Source organism: Piliocolobus tephrosceles, chromosome 15 (assembly GCF_002776525.5).
Source record: "Piliocolobus tephrosceles isolate RC106 chromosome 15, ASM277652v3, whole genome shotgun sequence".
In the NCBI taxonomy this organism is placed as follows: domain Eukaryota; kingdom Metazoa; phylum Chordata; class Mammalia; order Primates; family Cercopithecidae; genus Piliocolobus; species Piliocolobus tephrosceles.
Window position 1 is genome coordinate 38,948,403 of NC_045448.1, and position 20,632 is coordinate 38,969,034.

A 20,632-nucleotide genomic window follows, 5' to 3' on the forward strand; every position below is an offset into this window, starting at 1 on the left:
GGGAAGTCAAACCTCTCTACTGCTTCTTTTTATAACCTTTAAGTTAATTCAGAACCCAGATAAGCCTTGATCTGAGGATGATATAACCACCGCAAGCAACATGGGGTAAGTATGCGCTTTTATATGCTTTAAGGGGCACTGAAAGGGGAAACAATTTTATAAGAGATGAAAACCCATCAATCCTTACCATATGGTGTACTAATTTAAATTCGATATATGCTAACATTTATTTAAGGTAGCCATTCAAAGAAATAACTTTTATTTAAAAGTTATAACAATTTGTAAAACCTTCATTTATTTCCTTGCTTAATTTTTATATTGTGTCTTAACTGCGCTTTGCAGGTTATCAATAAACTGGAGACTGAAGTTGTTCTGCATATTAATAAATATAGTTGAAGCTGAGTTAAATTTTGAGAACAGTCTTAAAGAAAGGATGCTAGGTAGCATAAATCTGACATGGACATGCCTCTTTGGGATTAAGAATAATTAAAGAATGAAAAAGATTAGGGATGGAGGGAGATTGGTTTATTCCTTTCTAACACAGAAAAAGAATAGAGGAATCTTCAGCATTCACTCCTCCATGTACAGAACAAAAAACACATCCTGATTGGAAATGTGTACTGATTAATTACATGGGGGCTTTATTGGTGAAACCTAATTCTAAGCACTTCATGGGGCTTTGGTGTGTAATGAGAAGAACTGAGTTTCACTTAAACACTGTCTTTACTTAAGTGAGAATAGCATTCTGTTATAATTAGCATTGGAATTATGTGAGTTTTTGTATGCTGAAATAGTATTCTGAATATGTAGAAATCTCTCTTTATATCACCCTTTTATATTTTTAATAGCCCCTTTTAATACAAAATCATATTGCTGTAAATGGAATAGCTATTTCATTGAAGGCTACTTCTGAAGGATTCAACATAATGATCAGAAATTTATGCTAGATAAAAAAGTTTTTGATTAATATTTATTCTAAACATTTTTCACAAACTTAATTAATTAATGTTTACATTTTTCATACCATGGGCTCTGAAAATGCAATCTAAACTCATTTGAAAACTCGGAGGCTTTTGAAAGAAGATGATCATACTATTCTGTTTTTTTTCTTTTCTTTTCTTTTTCTAGAAAAGGTCTCACTTTGTCACCTGGGCTCAAGCGATCCTTCCACCTCAGCCCCCATAGGTAGCTGAGACCACAGGTGTACACCACCACACCTGGCTAATTTTTGTATTTTTTGTAGAGATGGGGTTTTGTCATGTTGCCCAGGTTGGTCTTGAACTCCTGATCTCAAGCAGTCCTCCCACTTCAGCCTCCCAAAGTGCTGGGATTACAGGCGTGAGCCACCATGCCTGGCCTTATTGTTAACTTTTTCTTAATTCCCTTTATTTACCTTCCCTTTTCTCTGTGTATAAGGGTGTACTTCAACATAGCAGGCCAGTAATAAACTAAGCAGTGTGGATACAGAGATCAACTGATCTTCCTCTTTCCCTTCCTCTCTCCTTTCCTCCCTTCCTCCCTCCCTCTTCCTTCCTTTCTTTTTCTTTAATGACAGCAGTTCTTAACCTTTTTGGTGTCAAGAATTGCTTTTAGAATCTTCAGAAACCAGTCCACCATTTCTGGAAAAAAAAAAAAAAGAAAAGAAAAAGGTATAATCACACAAAATTTTGCATACAATTTCAGGAGAATTACAGGTGACTGGAAACCCTGTTCCTGGGACCACAGGTTAAGATCCTTAGATTTTGATTTTAGGACTAAAGTATGATTTGTTCAATATTTCTCTTTGGATTTTTATAAATGTAAGAATCTTTAAGTTCATAATTCTTGCTAATCTTCTCAAGGACAGTGTGGAAGATTCCCCACCCCCCCACACACGCAATTTACGTGAGTGTGAAACATAGTTTAACCAACATGCATCACATTACTGCTGCTGGGCCCCAAGGACTTGACTAATCACTTGTTCCTTTTGAGAGTGCCAGGAATCACCTTGGGAGTCACAGACAGAAAAAAACCCTCATTTTGTCATTTGTAAAGCACTTTGAATGCCCCAAATAAGATGAACAAAACAAATCATAAATGCTAATATTACAGGAAGCACTCTTCTGATTGGTATGTTCGTGATTATTTTGTTGTCTGTTCGTGCCTTTATTGACAAAAAGACAGGGTAGTAAGTATTAACATCTGTTTGAGGCTTCCTAAAATAATCAGAAAAAGAGAAAGTGGCAGCTAATCGGATTCTCAAATGTATCCATTTGAAGAAATCTCTAGAATTTATTTCCTGAGAATGAGGGAGTAACTGTTGTGGATTTGTCTTTGGGGCCTACTTATCTCAAATGATTTGAGGATATAATTCCCTTATATGGGGTAATGCCAGCCCTTTCCACCTTTCCCCGGGCTATGCTGGCATGGTTTTAGCGAGCAATAAAGAAGCAAATACTGGAAAATTCTTACGCTCTCTAAAAAATCTCCTCCTCATAAATTTTCATTGGGTTTCTTATGGAGTGTGTGAGTAGGTGGGGTGGGTAGAGATGATGCCTAAAGGTGGGTGAATAGATAACTGGAGAAAAACCTAACTGACATCTGCTAAGTACCTTAACACCTGGGCAAAGGATGAACAATGGGAAAGAAAGGATGGCTGTATTTCTTTTTTGAGATTTTTTTTTAATGTGCTTTCCCCATCTCGTAGCAGAGTTAGTCAGTGCACCCCCAACTGACATATGGGAAAAACAAAAGTTAAGGTTCTGCTAAAATTGTAGAACCAACAAGTTCATTATTATAGCATATTCAACCTCCTTTTAGTCTCCTGGTTCAAATAAGTTTAGAGTAATTTAAAAAACTATCTTATGGACATATTTCCTCCTTCTGTATCTGAGAGTGAATATCTAACTCTTTTTCTTGGGTGAAGCATACGTTTGGCTCATGGAGCAACCTTTGAAATGTTACTTCTATCTGTGCCCTCCTTTCCTTTCTAAGAGTCACTTCCCTAATTCAGGTCATCATCATCTTTTACTTGCGTTATTAAAGGTGCCTGCTCACTGGCCTCTTTGCAGCTGCTCTTTCCTCTACTGTGCCACAAAGTCATCTTCTTACCAGAGATATGTGATCTTGTTATACCCCTGCTTAAACATTTTCAATGACTCATTCTCTCCACTGCAGAGCAAGCTCCAAAGAAGAGATTTAAGGCCCTCTATCTGCCCCCAATCTACCTGTCTAACCTCATCTTCTACTCTACCTTCCTTGCTCCCTAGGGTTCCTAAGTCCACCTAGGCCTTGTGCTTTGTTCCTCTGGTAATCCTCTTTTTTTTTTTTTTTTTTTGAGACAGGGTCTCACCCTGTTGCCAGGCTGGAGTGCAGTGGCACAGTCTCGGCTCACTGCAACCTCTGCCTCCTGGGTTCAAGCGATTCTCCTGCCTCAGCCTCCTGAGAGTGGAGACCCGCCACCATGTTTTTGTATTTTTAGTAGAGACAGAGTTTCACCATGTTGGCCAGGCTGGCCTCGAACTCCTGAGCTCAAGTGATCCACCTACCTCAGCCTCCTAAAATGCTGGAATTACAGGTGTGAGCCACTGTGGCTGGCCCCTCTGGTGATCACCTTTTGACCATTTCTACATATCGTGCAAAGCCTGGCTCAAATCCTATCTTCTTAATGAAGCTTTCTCTAATCTCCACAAGGGAATGCATCTTTTCTCTGAAAATTTTAGGCACGTTACACCTTTGTTTTTCATTTGTCACAATCCATGACATGTTACAGTTATTTGTGTGTCTCGTCTTCCCTACTAGACTGGAAGCAGAAACAATGACATCCTTGCATTTCTCCCAACACCTGGTACAATGCCTTTTATGTGGTATATGCTTATTAAATACTTGTTGAATGCACGTGAACTCTGTTTAAACCCCTAAAAACTTAATTTTAGCCAAACTTTCTTTCTTTTTTTCCCAATTGAATTGCCTCGTTTTCCAGGTTTCTATCTGAGGAGCTCAAATGAGTGAGTAGTATCTAAAATGTAGGCAGACAGGGCACAAACAAGGGCTGGAGTGGGAAGACTTCTGAAGTCTTTGTTGTTAATAAGCAGAAAGCACACATAGGCTCCAAGGAAATATAAGAAAACTTTCCAGAATTAAAAATCGTTCTTGCCAGGCTGGCTCATATCTGTGATCCCAACACTTTAGGAGGCCGAGACACTGGGATCGCTTGAGCCCAGGAATTCAAGACCAGCCCGGGCAACGTGGCAAAACCCCATCTCTACCAAAAACAAAAAACAAAAACAAAAAATTAGCCAGGCATGGTGGCATGCACCTGTAGTTCCAGCTACTCAGAGGCTGAGGCAGGAGGATTGCTTGAGCCCGAGAGGTTGAGGCTGCAGTGAGCCACAGTCACACCACTGCACTCCAGCCTGGGCTTCAGAGAGAAAACCTGCCTTTTATTAAAAAAAAAAAATTTTTTTTTGGCTTTTGGGCTCTGGATAGCTTGCTAGAAGACCAGCATATCAGTAAGGATCGGGTTAATCTGTATATGCCGGGGTTTGGTGGGGGGCGGTGGGAAGAATAGAGGCTTAAACAAGCTAGAAGTGTATTTCTCTCTTACATTAAAAACAAACAAACAAAAAACCCCACAAAGGTAGGCAGTCCAGGGCTGTTAGATGAGTTCCTTGGTGTGAGGCACCCAGGTTCCTCTCATCTTGCTCTTCTGCCATCCTTAGTATATCACCTCTTGGTCCAAAAATGTTGCTAGGTCTCCACCTATCTCACTGGTGTTCAGCCAGCAAGAATGAGGAATGGGGAAAAAAGGTGTGTTCTCCCTTTTAGGAAACTTCCCAGTGGTCACTCAGTGTTTCTCCTTGTATTGCATGGGTAGAAATCTAGTCTCATGGTTACACTTAGCTGTGAGGAAAAGGGGGAATACAGTCTTTTAACTGGGTTTCCAAAAAAAAAGAGGAGAATGAATCCTGGGTAGTAACTCGCAGTGTCTGTCAGAGCCAGTATCAGGCCTTACATGGCCTCATATTCCTTTAGACAAAGTACAGCATTATGTACAAAAGTAATCTTTTAAGAAAAAAAAAAATCTGTTAAGTTAAAGGAAAAAAAGAGCAAGCCAAGCTGGGAATAAACAGATTCACCCAGGATAAAGGCCTCTTGATAAAACGACAAAAGGTGACCGAGTAAGGCTTTGCCCCTCCCCGCACTCTATATCCCAGTCTCCCTCCCTCCGGGCTTCATGTCCCTGAATCTTCACATCCACACTGTGAGGCGAGTATTACTAAGCCAATCATACAGGTCAGGAAACCAAAGTCCAGGAAGATTCGGTGAATTGGCCAAACTGCCTGTACTGCAGCAAAAATTATATAAATCACAGAATGTTTTCTAAATAGATTTGTTATTAATTTTGAGTATAGATCACTTCAATTGGGCCCTAAAGAAAAACCTATTACAAACGCATTTCACTTTTCACTTGAAGTAGGTGATTTAATGTGGAATATTAGAAAAGACTCTAGATTTGTGGCTTTCAATATTTTAAGGTCGCATCAACTGCTTTGAACTCTTCTGATTCAGCAACACCCCCTAAGCCATGTTGGAGTTCTCCAGCTATGTTTTTAAATACATAGAAATTTATTTTTATGAATCCCCCAAACATATGAATACTGAGGTGATTGTACTTACTCAATACCAAGGGACTTAAAAATTAAAAGACTAAAAGAAACAAAGACTTTTACTTTTTTACTGTCTATGTTTTTTACCTATTAGAAATTTTTAACAACAGTGAATTGTATATATAATAAGAACTTTTAATTACAAAATTATATAAAAAAATGATGGATAAAATGCAAGGTAGCTATCATTATCAATGGCGTTTTGTTTTTTACAGAACTTCTAGAGAAAACAAGAAGAAGACTTCAAAAAACATGCTGTGATGTCTCCCAGTGGAGACAGGGCACGAGGTGAGTGAAAATTGCAAAGAACTGTTTTCTAATAAGAACACAGGCAAACTGAGAGCTTAGCTTAAACCAGTGATCATTCTTGAAGCAGAAGTATTATAAATTTCTTTATAGAATTTTATAACCCTTCTTGGTTTGATAACCATCAAATAAACAAATTGTGAGATGACTTAATTAGCTAGCAGAAAGGGCAAATAGCCACCTTCTAAACCAGCTATGTTGCATCAGACTTGATTGCATATATGAATGCTTATAGCATTGAGACAAGAATGAACTATGTTTTTGTTTGTTTGTTTTGTTTTGTTTATACAGAGTCTTGCTCTGTTGCCCAGGAGTGCAGTGGTATGATCTCAGCTCACTGCAACCTCTGCCTTCCAGGTTTAAGCAATCCTCCTGCCTCAGCCTCCCGAGTAGCTGGGATTACAGGCTCACGCTGCCATGCCCAGCTAATTTTTGAAATTTTATAGAGACAGGGTTTCACCATGTTGGCCAGGCTGGTCTTGAACTCCTGACCTCAAGTAATCTGCCGGCCTTGGCCTCCGAAAGTGCTGGAATTACAGGTGTGAGCCATTGTGCTCAGTCACACTATGTTTTAATTAAGTTCTATTTTGGATGTCTTTGATGATTGCAAAAAACAGATCACATGGACTTTCCATTGAAGTGATGTATTCTGAGTTCCTACTTCATGCTGGGCTTTGTCACTTAATAACCATGTGGGCTAGGTAACCATTATGCCCGCTTGACAGTTGAGGGAGCATAGGCTTAGGAAGATTAACTTTCCCAAGTCCTAAAACAAAATAAGTAGCAGAGCTGGGATTGGAAGCTAGATGTCTGACACACTTAAGAAAAAAGTCTCATAATTTAAAACATTATTTTTAAATTTCAAAACCCAAAAGTGCTCATTGTAAAACAAAATACAAACATGATCATGACAGAAGAGTTTAAGTAAGATTTAAAAGCCCGTCCTACCCCTAACCCCATTCCTCTTTCCAAGCATAACCACTGTTAGTAGTTTGGTATAAATCCTTCCATATCTTTCTTTTTGCCTAGCGTAATTTTCTTTTTTTCTTCTTTTGAGACTGAGTCTCGCTCTGTCACCCAGGCTGGAGTGCAGTGGCACAATCTTGGCTCACTGCAACCTCCGCCTCCCGGGTTCAAGTGATTCTTCTGCCTCAGCCTCCCGAGTAGCTGGGACTATAGGCGCACACCACCACGCCCAGCTAATTTTTGTATTTTCAGTAGAGATGGGGTTTCATCATATTGGTCAGGCTGGTCTCAAACTCCTGACCTAGTGGTCCGTCCGCCTCGGCATCCGAAAGTGCTGGGATTACAGGCAGGAGCCACCACATCTGGCCCAACCCAGTGTACTTTTCATTGTACATTTGGCAGGAGAAAGATATGGAAGGATTTTCACAGTATCACACTTGAATGTATGAAAAAGATCCATACTTTTCACAGAATCACACTTTCTATCTACTTAAATAAAAAAACAGAGGAGGTTGAATTTACTATATATCTTTACTAGAATAAGCATCTACCTCTAAACAATAACTGAAATGCTCATTCAGCTAACATTAGGCATCTATCTGCAGAGACTCAAAGAACTCTAGAACTCACTCTCTGTTTCCCAGGGACTCACAATCTAGTGCAGTGGTTTCTAAGTTTATTTCTGAGAGAGTAATTACAGACTCCTTTGAGAGACTGCTGTGAGCTCTGAACTCTTTCCCAAGAAGAAAATGAACCTATACAATTTTGCCTATAATTTAAGGATTTGTGGAAACCTTGAGAGTATGGACCCCTGATCTTGTAGAAGTGAGACTTTTAAATGTATAGTTTGATAGAAATACTATAATGGAAGTGTAGACGAGATGCTGCACCACAGCACAGAAAAACAGGGCTTAACTCTCCCGGGACATATCAAGAAAGACAGGGAAGAATGACATTTGCACAAAATTTTGAAGGACATTAGGAGTTTGACAGCTAGCCTGGTGCAGGGGAAGGATGTCCACACAGGGAACAACCCCAGAGGCTAGAATAGATGGGGAACCATGACTGTCTTTGTGATAGGAGCCCAGTGTGTATGGGAGCGACTAAAGATGAGTCTGCAGAGCTGGGCAGAAGCCAGAACTCAAAGGGGTTTTTCTGTTGATTTAGGACATTTGAACTTCAGGAGTCACGGAATGATTTTGATCAAGACTTTCATCGGTAGGCAGAAAGTCTATATTAGTGCATAGCTAAATAAATCATCATGGGAATAATAATTTGGATGACGGAATAAGGTATGAAAAGTAGATAAGACCATTGGATTCTGATTTTGGAGGGGATCATCGACTACATGATATCTTGTTTAAAATATATGTTGCTAAAATAAAATGGAATTGATGGGAAAGCCATTGCTTTTACAAAGGAAGTTGGGAGAATAAAGTTCTGAAACTGTATGAGATAAAAGGGTATATGTCAAACACAAAATTTGGGCAGCACATTGATTCCTTGGCTGCAGTAAGTCCCATGCACAGGCAAGCTAGTGTCAGTCACTCAAGGTGGATCGCTCGCTCCTGATTTAGCCACTGTCATGCCCTCTGTTGTCTTTCAGGCGCTCCAGATGGGCCATGTGACTTCCCATTGACCCTTCCACCTACAATGAGCAGGAAGGAAAAAGAGGGTCCAGTGGGTCAGGCTTTTAACATCTCTACATTAAGCATGTATTGATTTTATAATTGAGATTTGAAAGCAATGTAGTATAAAGCAAGGCTTGCAGATAACATTCATAGCTGATTCATTTCTATTTGGCTGTACTTAACCTGATATACTTAAAAAAAGGAAAATATTAGTTTTACGCCCTACTTCTTGGCAGTGGCTTCATAAAGTCTCAAGGATATTTCACTGGATAAATACTTATTATTTATTATTCAGTTAAATTTTTTACTTATCAGATACTGTAAAGACTTGGAAAAGTAAACTGTACATGTATTGCATATGTTATTTTATGTGTATAATGAATCTTATGAAAATTTTTTTAAATACAAAGAATCATTTGGTCTTTGCCAAAAGGTAGTGCTCTGAAAGGTTTCTCAGGCATGTTTAAATAGTGAGCTTTGTTAAACCAAAATTTACAATTTAGGTGAAATAACATTGATTTTTCCAGTTTGCCTTTTCTAACTCATTAATTTTTTTAAGAAAAGAATGGTCTTCTTGCTATTCATATGAATAAATAAAGTTCTGTGGGGTTTTTTAGGGAAAGAAATAATTGATTATAAACATCTCCTGAAATTAAATTCAACTCAAACTTGTGTTGAGTGCCCACTGCAAATAGTTTGCATGTCAGAGGAATGTGAACAAATGATTTAAATGTAGTTATCTTTAAAAGTCCAGCTAATTTTGCACTCCCTTCCATAAAATATCTGAACATTAAAAATATTTGATAATTTTTTAATTGCTGAAAATTCAGTAAAATTGTTAGTATAAAAAGTAAAATTGCTAATATGAAGAGTAAAATTGCTACTATAAGGAGATATGCCATGTTTATTCTGAGGCTTCAAGTCCAGCACTCTAGGATCATAAGATGTTACGCTCAGAGAAATAAGCCAGCACCAAACAGCAAATACTACATGAGCTCACTTATATGTGGAATCTAAATAGTCAAACTCATGGAAGTCAAGATTAGAATGATGGTTTCCAGAGGCTGGGGGTGGGTGGGTGAGGTGGTGGAATGGAGACATGTTGGTCAAAGGGTACACTTTTCAGTAAGACAGGAGGAATACATTTTTGAGATCTATTGCATAACAGGCTGACTTTAGTTAATATATTGTGTATTTCAAAATTGCTAAGGGAATAAATTTGAAATGTCCTCACTACAACAACGACAAATATATGAGGTGACAGGTAGGCTAATAAGCTTGATTTACTTATTCTATGTTGAATACATATATCATAACATTGCACTATGCTTTCTAAATATATACAATTATAATTTGTGGATTTAAAAAAAAGAAATTAAAAAAATCATTACCTGCCAGATACAATGGATATGAATATGAAATGGCACGGTGGGTCATGACTGTAATCCTAGCACTTTGGAAGGCTGATGGGGGAGGACTGCTTGAGGCCAAGGAGTTCAAGACCAGCCTGGGCAAGAAAGCGAGCCCTCGCCTCTACAAAAAATAATTTAAAATTAGTCTGGTGTGGTGGTGTGCACCTGTAGTCCCAGCTACTTGGGAGGCTGAGGTAGGAAGGTTGCTTGAGCCCTGGAGATCGAGGCTGCAGTGAGCTAGGATTATACCACTGCATTCGCTCCAGCTTGGGCAACAGAACAAGACCCCATCTCGAAAAATAAATAAGTATATACGTAGAGACTATTGCCTATAATTCCTGGCAGGAAGAAATACTAATAATGCAGTTTGAGAATGTAGTAGAAGAGGGATTGACTAATTATGACTTAGAGGATAGGGGCAAGCTTCATAGAGAAAGAGGTGCTTGAATTGAGCCCTGAAGGATGAGAAGTATTTCATTAGATAAAGAAAGATATTTGAGGGATAGAAGATGGAAGGAACAAAGGCACAGAGGCATGAAAGTGTTTGGTGAAAGGCATGAACTGTGATCATCTACACATGTATATCACATATACTAACTATGATAAAGTTTTATTTGAATTACTCTGAAATAGAGGAACAAACCAAGTAAATTCAGCTAGTCCAGTCACTAGCTGTTACAAGAAGCAAAATCATATCAACCAATGTCTAACTGGCTACAGGGACACACCAGGAGCTCCACCCAGACAACCTCTCCAGATTCTGATTAGAGGAGCAGTCCCACAGGATATGGGGAGGTAGTGATTTGCAGAGCCGACGAGGTGGAGTTAGTGAGATGGGGTTTCTGAGATTTGAGATTAAGGTCCCACAGACAGAGCTGAATTAAGATACCTGAGGCAGAGTAAAAGTAAGGCACTTGCTTAAACGGATTTTCTTTCAATATCTCACACTTGAATGAAGAGAGAGTGATCTCTTCCTGGAGGAAGGGTGGAAGAGGAGGCTCCTGAGAGCAGTACTCAGCTCAGCTTCCTGTCCAGGATCAGTAAAGTTCAGCTCTGACCTCACACTGGCTACACCACTCAGCAAAATGAAAATCCCGCAAGAAAACCAGACTGTCTTCTTTGAAGGCTAAAGGCTTTTTGGTGACCATGTGTTGCTGTTCAAACCTGCATTTAGGATACCCTACTCTCACCCCAAACACACACACACACACACACACACACACACACACACACACACACACGCCAGCCCTCAAGGGGCTTATCGAAGCATTTCTTTCTTTTTATTTATTTAGTTTTCTTTCTTTTTCATGATCAGTAAAACTGCCAGAAGGAAGCATACCATTCAATCACATAAGAGACTTTCCTGAAGAGAAACCCTGATAAATCTAAATCTAGTTTTCTCCCTCTCACATTTCCAGGGATGTTTTAGCACCTCTGATAAATTGGTGCCAGGGCAGCTCTTTCATCCCACTCTAACCCCAACTTTAGGCCCAGAGTTGCCAAGCAGCTGGTTGCTGGTGAGCTCCCTTCCTACCCACTGCTAGGCTGAGGCTGCGCTGTGGATGGGAGCACTCCATTCTGACAGCTGCAGCAGTAACCAGCTCCCAGTGGGGCTCACTTCTGAGCTCGGTGCTTCAGATCTTGGAAGCTAACATATCCCTATCCTGGAAGACCTTTATATCTGGACTCCTCAGGAGACTTCTGCATTTGCTTGTTCTCTTATCTCTACTGATCTCAGGCTAGAGCTGAGCTTCCAGCTTTGTACTAGGACCAAACTGCAAAGCATAGCAATAATCACCACTAGAGACTTACGGTCATTCCAGACTGAGCTAGCAGACTCAGAGAGGATAAGTAATTTTCCCAAGGTCAACCAGCTATTTAAACCATGGACTTGGGATTTTAATTCACATCTTCCAGACTTCAAACTCAAATTCTCCATTTCTACTCCCTATTAACAACTAGCGTGGCTCTCGGTGTTGCTCTCAACTGACTGAAGTATTAGCTGAGAACAGATTAAAGTGTGTTTTAAAAAATATCTCAAGATTCAAAGGAATAGAGTCATAATGTTGATGACAGGCAGTGAAGCTGATATATTTGGGCAAGGCATCTGATCTGACAGCCATTTTATACCACTTACTTCTGAGGCCTGTCTCACTGAGATGAAAGACGTGTTATCCGATTCCATAATCATCATATGTATATAAGAAATTGGGACTCTATAGTGAATCATTTTATTTTTTCTGTCAAAACAGGAGCTTATGACTTGGCCAAGTCACTTATCCTCTCTGGACCTCATTTTCTGTATTTGTAAAGTGACAGGGCTTGGCTGGCTGATCTCTGTATAATCTTTCTGTTTGATTTTCTTTACCACTCTACACTGATTCCTTAGCCCATATTGCAAGTAGTTGTGGTGGGTGCAGTTTTGTTTCGTTTGGTCCTTCCGAACTGTGAGATTGGTTTATTCATTTATTCAGCACCTATTTATTCAAGGCCTATTCTGTGTTAGACACTGGTTTAGGTCTTGGGGAATACAGAGTGAACAAAAATGTCCAAGCCCTCATGAGGTGGCGCTGATAAGCCAAGATGGTCAATGAGCAAAGAAATATATAACATTATCATATGATTGATAAATGTTGTGGAGAAAAATAAAGCAGTGAAAGGGAGATAGGGCATAGAGGCCAGGACTCCTCTCTTACATGTATGTGTCAAAGAAGGCCTTTCTAATAAAGTGACATTTAAGCAGAGACCATAGATCTTTTTTGTCCTTGATGTCGGGCAGGAGGATATTGTCGATTTGAGAAGACTCTGAAGTTGCCAAGAGATAGGAAAGAAATAGGTCTTAGTGGAGATAAATCATAGCTCAAGGTTCAACCTAGCTCTTCCTCCTCACACTCCTTATAGCCCAGGATTTCCACAAATCAGCTTCTCTGGGCTTCTATGATTCCAAACAGTCTTTTAAACATTTTAATGACTTCTCAAATGTATTGCATCTACTTATTTATTTAATTTTTACCAATGGACAATTAATAGTACATTAAAACTTAACTATGATAACTGAATTTACAGGATTTTAAGAAGCAGGAATCTGTTTTGCATGTGAATTTTACATCCAGATTTATACCACACACTAAAGGAAGGACCTAAGCTAAAAAATGTATAGGAAGGAGTTAAAGATGCAAGGACTAGGCTGGAAATACTATTTTTAAGGGATGGATTTTTTTTGTTTTTTTAGATTTATTCTGCATCTACTGGCTCATTCAAAGCCCATCACATAATTTTTTTTGGAGACAGGAGCATCCAGGAACAGATGAATGGCAGACACTAGGAGCCAAAGGCAAGCCCTCCAGGTGTTAAAAGGAAAGAAGTGGACAAATGCCAGGCAGTGAGGATTCTAAGGTGCATTCCCAAGTGGGTGAAGGAAGAAAAGGATTGAGTTTGTTTCTAAATTTAAAACATGAGAATCTAATATATATAACAAGGGCTAAGCTATTGCAGATCATCCTATTTTATGACCCTGCAGCTCTGCAAATGTCCTTTAGGGCCTAGATAGAACACTAAATCCTTTTGTTCTACTCTCCCAGTCTGGATTTTCTTCTACCAATTATTTCTCCCTTAATCTCTACATCCATGATTTTTAGATGCGAGAACACCTTATCAATTAATGATCAATAATTCATTAGTTGAGGGGGATTATTTGCTAGATAGTTACCACTGCCAGTGTTTAGGACAGTGTAGTGTCTTTGTCAACAAGCCTTTATTGAACTTCTACTCTATGTTAGAATATATCCTATGTACCAGGGATAATAAGAGGTGGATAAAATAGCCTCTTTTCTCAAAGAAGTTTACAATTAACTTAGAAAATGAGATTATTTACATAAAATAAATAACAGTAGAAAAATTTGTTTTGATTCCTATTGAGTTTTATAGTTATTCCAAGAAAGGAAAGATAATTTCCTATTGGATTGAAGGGGAAAGTTCTAGAGAGGGAATGGGCCTGCATTAGACTTTGGAGAATGAGTAAGGATTTGTCCATTGGAGTGGGGTGAGTGGGGCAGACCAGGCAGCAGGGAGAGGGAGAGACAAAGTAGGAATCCAAGTGGCGAACAAGGCTGAGGCGGCTGGCAGACCTCCTACACATCAGAAATGAGGCTGGAGGGGCGGGCCAGGGACATTGTGGAGGACCTTGAGATCTCAATTTTATTTTATGAAGACAAAAAAATAGGCCGGGTGCGGTGGCTCACTCCTTTCATCCCAGCACTTTGGGTGGCCGAGGCAGGCAGATCACCTGAAGTCAGGAGTTTGAGATCAGCCTGGCCAGTATGGCAAAATCCCATCTCTACTAAAAATACAAAAATTAGCCAGGCATGGTGGTGGGTGCCTGTAATCCCAGCCAGTTGGGAGGCTGAGGCAGGGAGAATTGCTTGAACCTGAGAGGCAGAGGTGGGCAGTGAGCCGAGATCGCACCACTGCACTCCAGCCTGGGAGACAGAGCGAGACTGTATCAAAAAAAGAAAAAAGAAAAAAGGAAACGCCTGTTACAGTTTTTGAGCGGGAGCAAAAGATCATCTAAGTGACATTTAAAGGAAAACAATGTAGTAGCAGTGAAGAGGATGGATGAACTAACTAGGATGCTCCTAGAGATGTTTAGGCATGAAGCAGTCAGGGCTGAACCAAAGAGGCGACAATGAAAAACAAAGGAGAAAATGAAAGAAACCTTACCAAGGAAGACTTGTAAGGATTTCACAACTGGTGGATTTTAGGATAAGAGGCAATCATTCCAGGGTCTTGAGCGTGGGTCAGTGGTGGTGCTGGTGGCAGAGCTAGGGGAACCTGAAGGGGGAGTCTGGAGAGGTTAAAGATACCAATGTGATTTCAACAGACTGAGTTTCAGGTGACCATGGAGCAGCCCAGTGACAGTATTCGTTGGAAAGAAATGTAAGGGTAACCAGGGACATTCATTTAGCCAGAAAAAGAAAGAAAGAAAGAAAGAAAAAAAGTCAGTTTTGTTTCCTTTCCTTAAAGACCTGAATACTAAAACATAGGTAAAACTGCATAGTGAAAATACTAGGGATTGAGAAATGATGAATTGTTTAGCATAATTTCAGCTTAGGGTAAGGTGATGATTTGTTTGGATTAAACAAAAGAACAGTTACAGAAGGCTTTGGGGGCTGGAGGGCTGGGGAAGGGAGGCCATTGGTTGTGATATCACCTTGTTACCACACTGCTGAGTGATATTTGGAATTATCCTGTTAAATTTTAGCCTCAGCATTTTAGAGCTACCAGGACTTTGAAAGCCTCCTCATACTACAGATGAGAAAATGGAAGCCAAGAGAGGGGGCCTGGCTTTCCTACGGCCCCACAGTGAGAAGTCAGGGTTAGATCTCAGTCTAGCATTCTTCTATTCCCAGACTGCATGGGCCAGCAGGTGCCCTGCCTTCCTGACTCTTTGAGGAATGCTTTTATTTAGTTCTACAGCGGGAGGCCTGATGAAAATGTTCATAGATTGCATTACCAAAAATCAAAATGGAAGACCCTCTGAAGAGCATTAAAGGCAGGAAACGGTGTGGGGCAGCGTGTGTGTACCCTGTTAGATCAACTTGTCTTCAGGTAAAGGAATCATTTTCCAGTGGCATCAGAGCAAGATGAAAAGAGCATAATCTGCACAGGGACTGACTGCCTTACAGCATATGCTTAAGCAGTCCCAGAATAGACTTCAAGTGAGGTTGTTCAGTGTCTTTCCTCGCATACTTTAAAAAATGCTGAAGAAGCCGGGTGTGGTGGTTCATGCCTGTAATCCCAGCACTTTGGGAGGCCCAGGTGGGCAAATCACTTTCACCCAGGAGTTCGAGATCAGGGCAACATGACCTGGGAAACATGGTGAAACTCCATGTCTACAAAAAAATACCTAGGAGGTGGAGGTTACAGTGACCCAAGATTGTGCCACTGCATTCCAGCTTGGGTGACAGAGTAAGACTCTGTCTCAAAAAAAAAAAAAAATTCTGAAGAACAGGATTGCTATCTAACTACCTGGAACAAAGAAGTATGTAATTCAGTTTGGAGGCAGGGGGATGGAACACTTCTCTTCTATTTTTTTTTTTTTTTTTTGAGACCGAGTCTCGCTGTGTGGGCAGTGGCGCGATCTCCACTCATTGCAAGCTCCGCCTCCTGGGTTCACGCCATTCTCCTGCCTTTAAAAAATTAGCCTCCCATGTAGCTGGGACTACAGGCCCCTGCCACCGCACCCGGCTAATTTTTGTATTTTTAGTAGAGATGGGGTTTCACTGTGTCAGCCAGGATGGTCTCGATCTCCTGACCTCGTGATCCGCCCATCTCGGCCTCCCAAAGTGTTGGGATTACAGGCGTGAGCCACCGCGCCCAGCCCTATTTTTTATTAACTTATTCCTGTCCCAACTTGTTCCAAACAAGGACATTGAAATAATGCAACAACAGATTGAGGAATCAAAAAATAGCTTCTTAGCAAAACCAGCCCCAGCGTGTTCTGGCCTCCTTATGGAATGTCTCTAGCCCTTTTCTCATTGTTCCAAACTTTTCAGATGTGGTAAAAATGTACTAATTGGTGGGGTTCAGTATGCCTTATCTCTAGGGAGGGCATGTATGAGATAAGCTGAAATTATAAAAGAAATAATCAAACTAATGATGAATTTACACTTTTCATTGATCAACAAAAATGTTGACTCTTTCCCATATCTAGGCTTCTGCTGCTGGACTTTGCGATAATAATCGGTTATAAGATGAGACTTGGCTGGGTGCAGTGGCTCATGCCTGTGATAATCCCAAGACTTTGGGAGGCCAGGGCAGGAGGATTGCTCGAGTGCAGGAGCTCGAGACCAGCCTGGGCAATATGGTGAAATCCTGTCTCTACACACACACACACACACACACACACACACACACACACACACACAGAGAAAGGGCTGGGTCTGGTAGTGCATGCCTGTAGTCTCAACTACTCAGGCAGCTGAGGAGGCAAGATCGCTTGAGCCTGGGAGGTCAAGGCTGCAGTGAGCCATGATTACACCACTGCCTGGGTGACAGAATGAGACCCCCTGTCTCAAAAACAAGATGATCCTTGGTTAAGCTGAGGAGAGACGAGATGACAGTTGAGGAGAATGGCCAAAGCAGGCTTTGTGAAGGGTATGAGACATGAGTTGCCCTTTGAGAGTTGAGCAAGACTTATTGACAGAGAGCAGAGGGTTGTAGGACCAACATCCCCAGGTAGGAATGCATAAGGCCTGTGAGTGGACTAGTTCTGTAGGGGAAAGTGCTGTGGTTTTAGTACCCAGGGACCATTGCTGACCCCTGTCAAGTATGCACAGGCTGTAGGCTATTTTTCTAACTGAACTCATCGATTTTCAATGTTTAACTATGATTTCCAACTTTTGAAGGCTTTGCTCACTGGGAGTCTTTGTTCACTGGGCAGTGGTGGGAAATTATAGTCATTCTGAAAATTGGATTGTACTCTTTTTCTCCTTTCTAGCTGTTCTGAAAGCGCCAAAGGCAGTTCCAAATTGGATGTCATTTCATTTGAACTATGAAAAAATTATCCCAGGAGGGGCAGCAGTAACCTGGTTTCCCCTCTCACCTAAATTAAGCTTTGGTGACTGATGATCCATTTCACAAGGTACTACTAACTCAGCCACCTGGTTTAGATCTTGGGAGTCCTGCAACGGCCTCTGCTTTAGCAGAAGGAACATTTCCTGAGGACTAAAGTTTTTCCATGTTAATGTACTCCTCTGCAGATCGGGGCCATCTCTAGGACTGGAGGGAGTTGTCTCTGGAGCTCAGGGTTCTTTCCCTCCAGCGTCTCCCAGGACAGCGCTCTTGTCCTTTTTTGTCTTTCCTTCCTATCAATTGGGACTTACTTAGTGAAAGTATAGCGACGGTCACTTTATTGTCTTTTGAAGTAGATATTTACATTGTACTGGGGCTCTCTGCCTCTTGCACAGTGTCTCTGGGAGGCTTTTTGTTTTTTATTTAGACAGGGGCTCACTCTGTCATCCAGGCTGCAGTGCAGTGGCACAATCATGACACACTACAGCCTTGACCTCCCGGGCTCAAGCAATCCTCCCACTTCAGCCTCCCAAGTTGCTGGGACTACAGGTGCATGCCAACATGCCCAGCTAATTAAAAACAAAAAACAAAACAAAAAACCCAAACTTTTTGTAAACACAGGGTTTCGCTACGTTGCCCAGACTGGTCTTGAACTCCTGGGCTCAAGTGATCCTCTTGCCTCGGCCTCTCAAAATGCTGAAATTTATAGGCTTGAGCCACTGTGCCTGGCCTCCAGGAGGTTTTTAACTTCCACTCAGATGAATCCAGGGAGAGAATCTGTTTGAAAGATTGAGATTAAAGACAGTCAAATCAGGATGAGAAAAGAGATGAAGCATATCTTCCCTGACCAGACGCAGAGACCATGAGACATTCAGGCTCACAAAATCTGGTTCTGACACATTTAAGTATGCCAAGCATTAAAATGAGTCAGAGGAGCCCCTGGAAGTGACTTTCAGCCCTGATCTGAAACTTTTGAGAAGTTTTCATGTCTTCAATGAGGCGTTTTTAAACTTAAAATAATCTCTGGCCAGTGGTTGGTTTTGTGTGTGTGATAGCATGCTGATGTTGTTTTTTTCCTGATTGATGTAGACACATATTAACTCTACCAATTGACTCTATCCTGACTGATCTTAGGTGAACAACGACAAAAATTAACATGCCAGTGGAGTGAGGATGGAAGGATCTTTGTTATTTCATTTCTGAGCCTTCTGTGCTCCTGAGCTATGGAATTACCTCCTCTGCATGCTTTGCTCCTGTTCTCACTGGCTCTGGGCACTTTGGGGCTGCTGGCCGTGATGAACAGCACTACAGTTAGTTTTGGTGTGGGACCGTTCTCTAGGAGAGCCTACTCTCTCTTGGTTTTTCAAGCCAGGGAGTGGGAACAAGGGGATATATTTCTGCCAGTGGAACTTTGCTTGTTAAAATAAAATAGGGCTTTTTTCCTAATAAAAATTATCTGCAAGCCAAACTCTCTGTATTTACCACTAAGTCTTTATTGTTGATGTGAAGCAAGTTGTAGTAAAAAGCATGTTTCTCTGGTAGTCTATCGCATGAGAATTCAGGTCACTTCCACAAATATTTGTTGAGAGTATTTTGAGAATGGTGCCAGGAGCTGGAGACAGAAAGATGAATAAAACTCCCTGTGTACTCCTTAATTGCTCACAGTCTGGGGAGGGGACAGCCATGCAGGCAGTTAACTAAGGAGGGGTGATGGCCTTGTGACCTGGTTCAGTGGCAGGAGCCACCCTGTTTCTAGCAGCACTATATTTGAGAAAGGGTCACGTAAGGGGCTGACTTGAGCACCAGGGACCATTTTCAAAATAAGACCACTTATTGTTTGAGATGTCTGGTGACCAAGTCCTATTTTAATTCTTTTATTTATTTCATTTTTAAATTATTTTTCAATTTTTTTTTGAGACCAGGTCTCACTCTGCCACCCAGGATAGAGTGCAGTGGCTCTATCATGGCTCACTGCAGCTTTGACTTCCTGGGCTCAGGTAATTCTCCCACCTCAGTCTTCCAAGTGGCTGGAATTACAGGAGTGCACCACCACGACTGGCTAATTTCTTTTTTTTTTTTTTTTAATTTTTTTATTTTTTGTAGAGACAGGGTTTTGCTATGTTGCTCAGGCTGGTCTCAGACTTCTGGGCTGAAGCTAACTGCCTGCTTTGGCCTCCAAAAGTGCTGAGATTACAGGCATGAGTCACTGTGCCAGACCCCTATTTTAATTCTAATTCTTTAATTTATTGCCTTTCCCACTTTCAATTGCTATGTATTCAAAGATTTGTTGTTGTTGTTGTTTGGTTGTGGGCATTAAAAGCTACATTTTCGTTGAGGTATCCTAGTTTTAAACACTTGTGTATCTACATATTGTGAGAATTATCTTATCTCCTTACCATTTTGCTTCTAAGGGTCACACTGTACCCTTTGTTTTCTTGCGTTACATTGATTAATTAATTTTTATTTTCTAGAATAAGCTTTGCTGATCATAGTATTATATTTTTGTTTTCTGACATTTTACTTAGAATATGTTTATTTATTTATTTATTTATTTAGGCTATCCTAGAGTTGGTCTTAGAACCTCATAGAATAAATTTAGCTATTTACATACATCCTATTCTATAGCATAGATTAAATAACACAGACACTGTTATTTATAGGACCTTCCTGTGATATGATGCTGAATCATTTCTTATTGGGGAGTAGATATTTGACCTTCTCTTTTAATATTTTCTGCAGATAGTTGTTCTGGATAAAAACATTTCTACTGTTTTTAAAACAAATTTCAATAATGTATGTTTTCCTCAAAAATTATCCATTTCATCTAGTTTTTAGAAATTATTGGCGGCCGAGCGTGGTGACTCATGCCTGTAATCCTAGCACTTTGGGAGGCCGAGGCGGGTGGATTGCCTGAGCTCAGGAGTTCGAGACCAGCCTGGGCAACACGGGTGAAGCTGTGTCTCTACTCAAATACAAAATAAATTAGCTGGGCATGGCAGCTTGTGCCTGTAGTCCCAGCTGCTTGGGAGGCTGAGGCAGAATTGCCTGAACCCGGGAAGCAGAGGTTGCAGTGGGCAGATATCGTGCCATTGTACTC

At 40.7% G+C, this 20,632-nt stretch overlaps 1 protein-coding gene across 2 annotated transcripts in view; it reads left to right on the top strand.

The window, feature by feature from the left end:
* Positions 1 to 20,632, top strand: part of ARHGEF33 (Rho guanine nucleotide exchange factor 33) — an 85,887-nt gene continuing 65,255 nt past the window's right edge. For both annotated transcript variants that reach the window (XM_031934167.1, XM_023216294.2), the window contains exons 1-2: positions 1 to 105; positions 5,864 to 5,936. The gene's annotated coding sequence lies outside the window, so the exon portion shown is untranslated. The remainder of the gene's footprint in view (positions 106 to 5,863; positions 5,937 to 20,632) is intronic.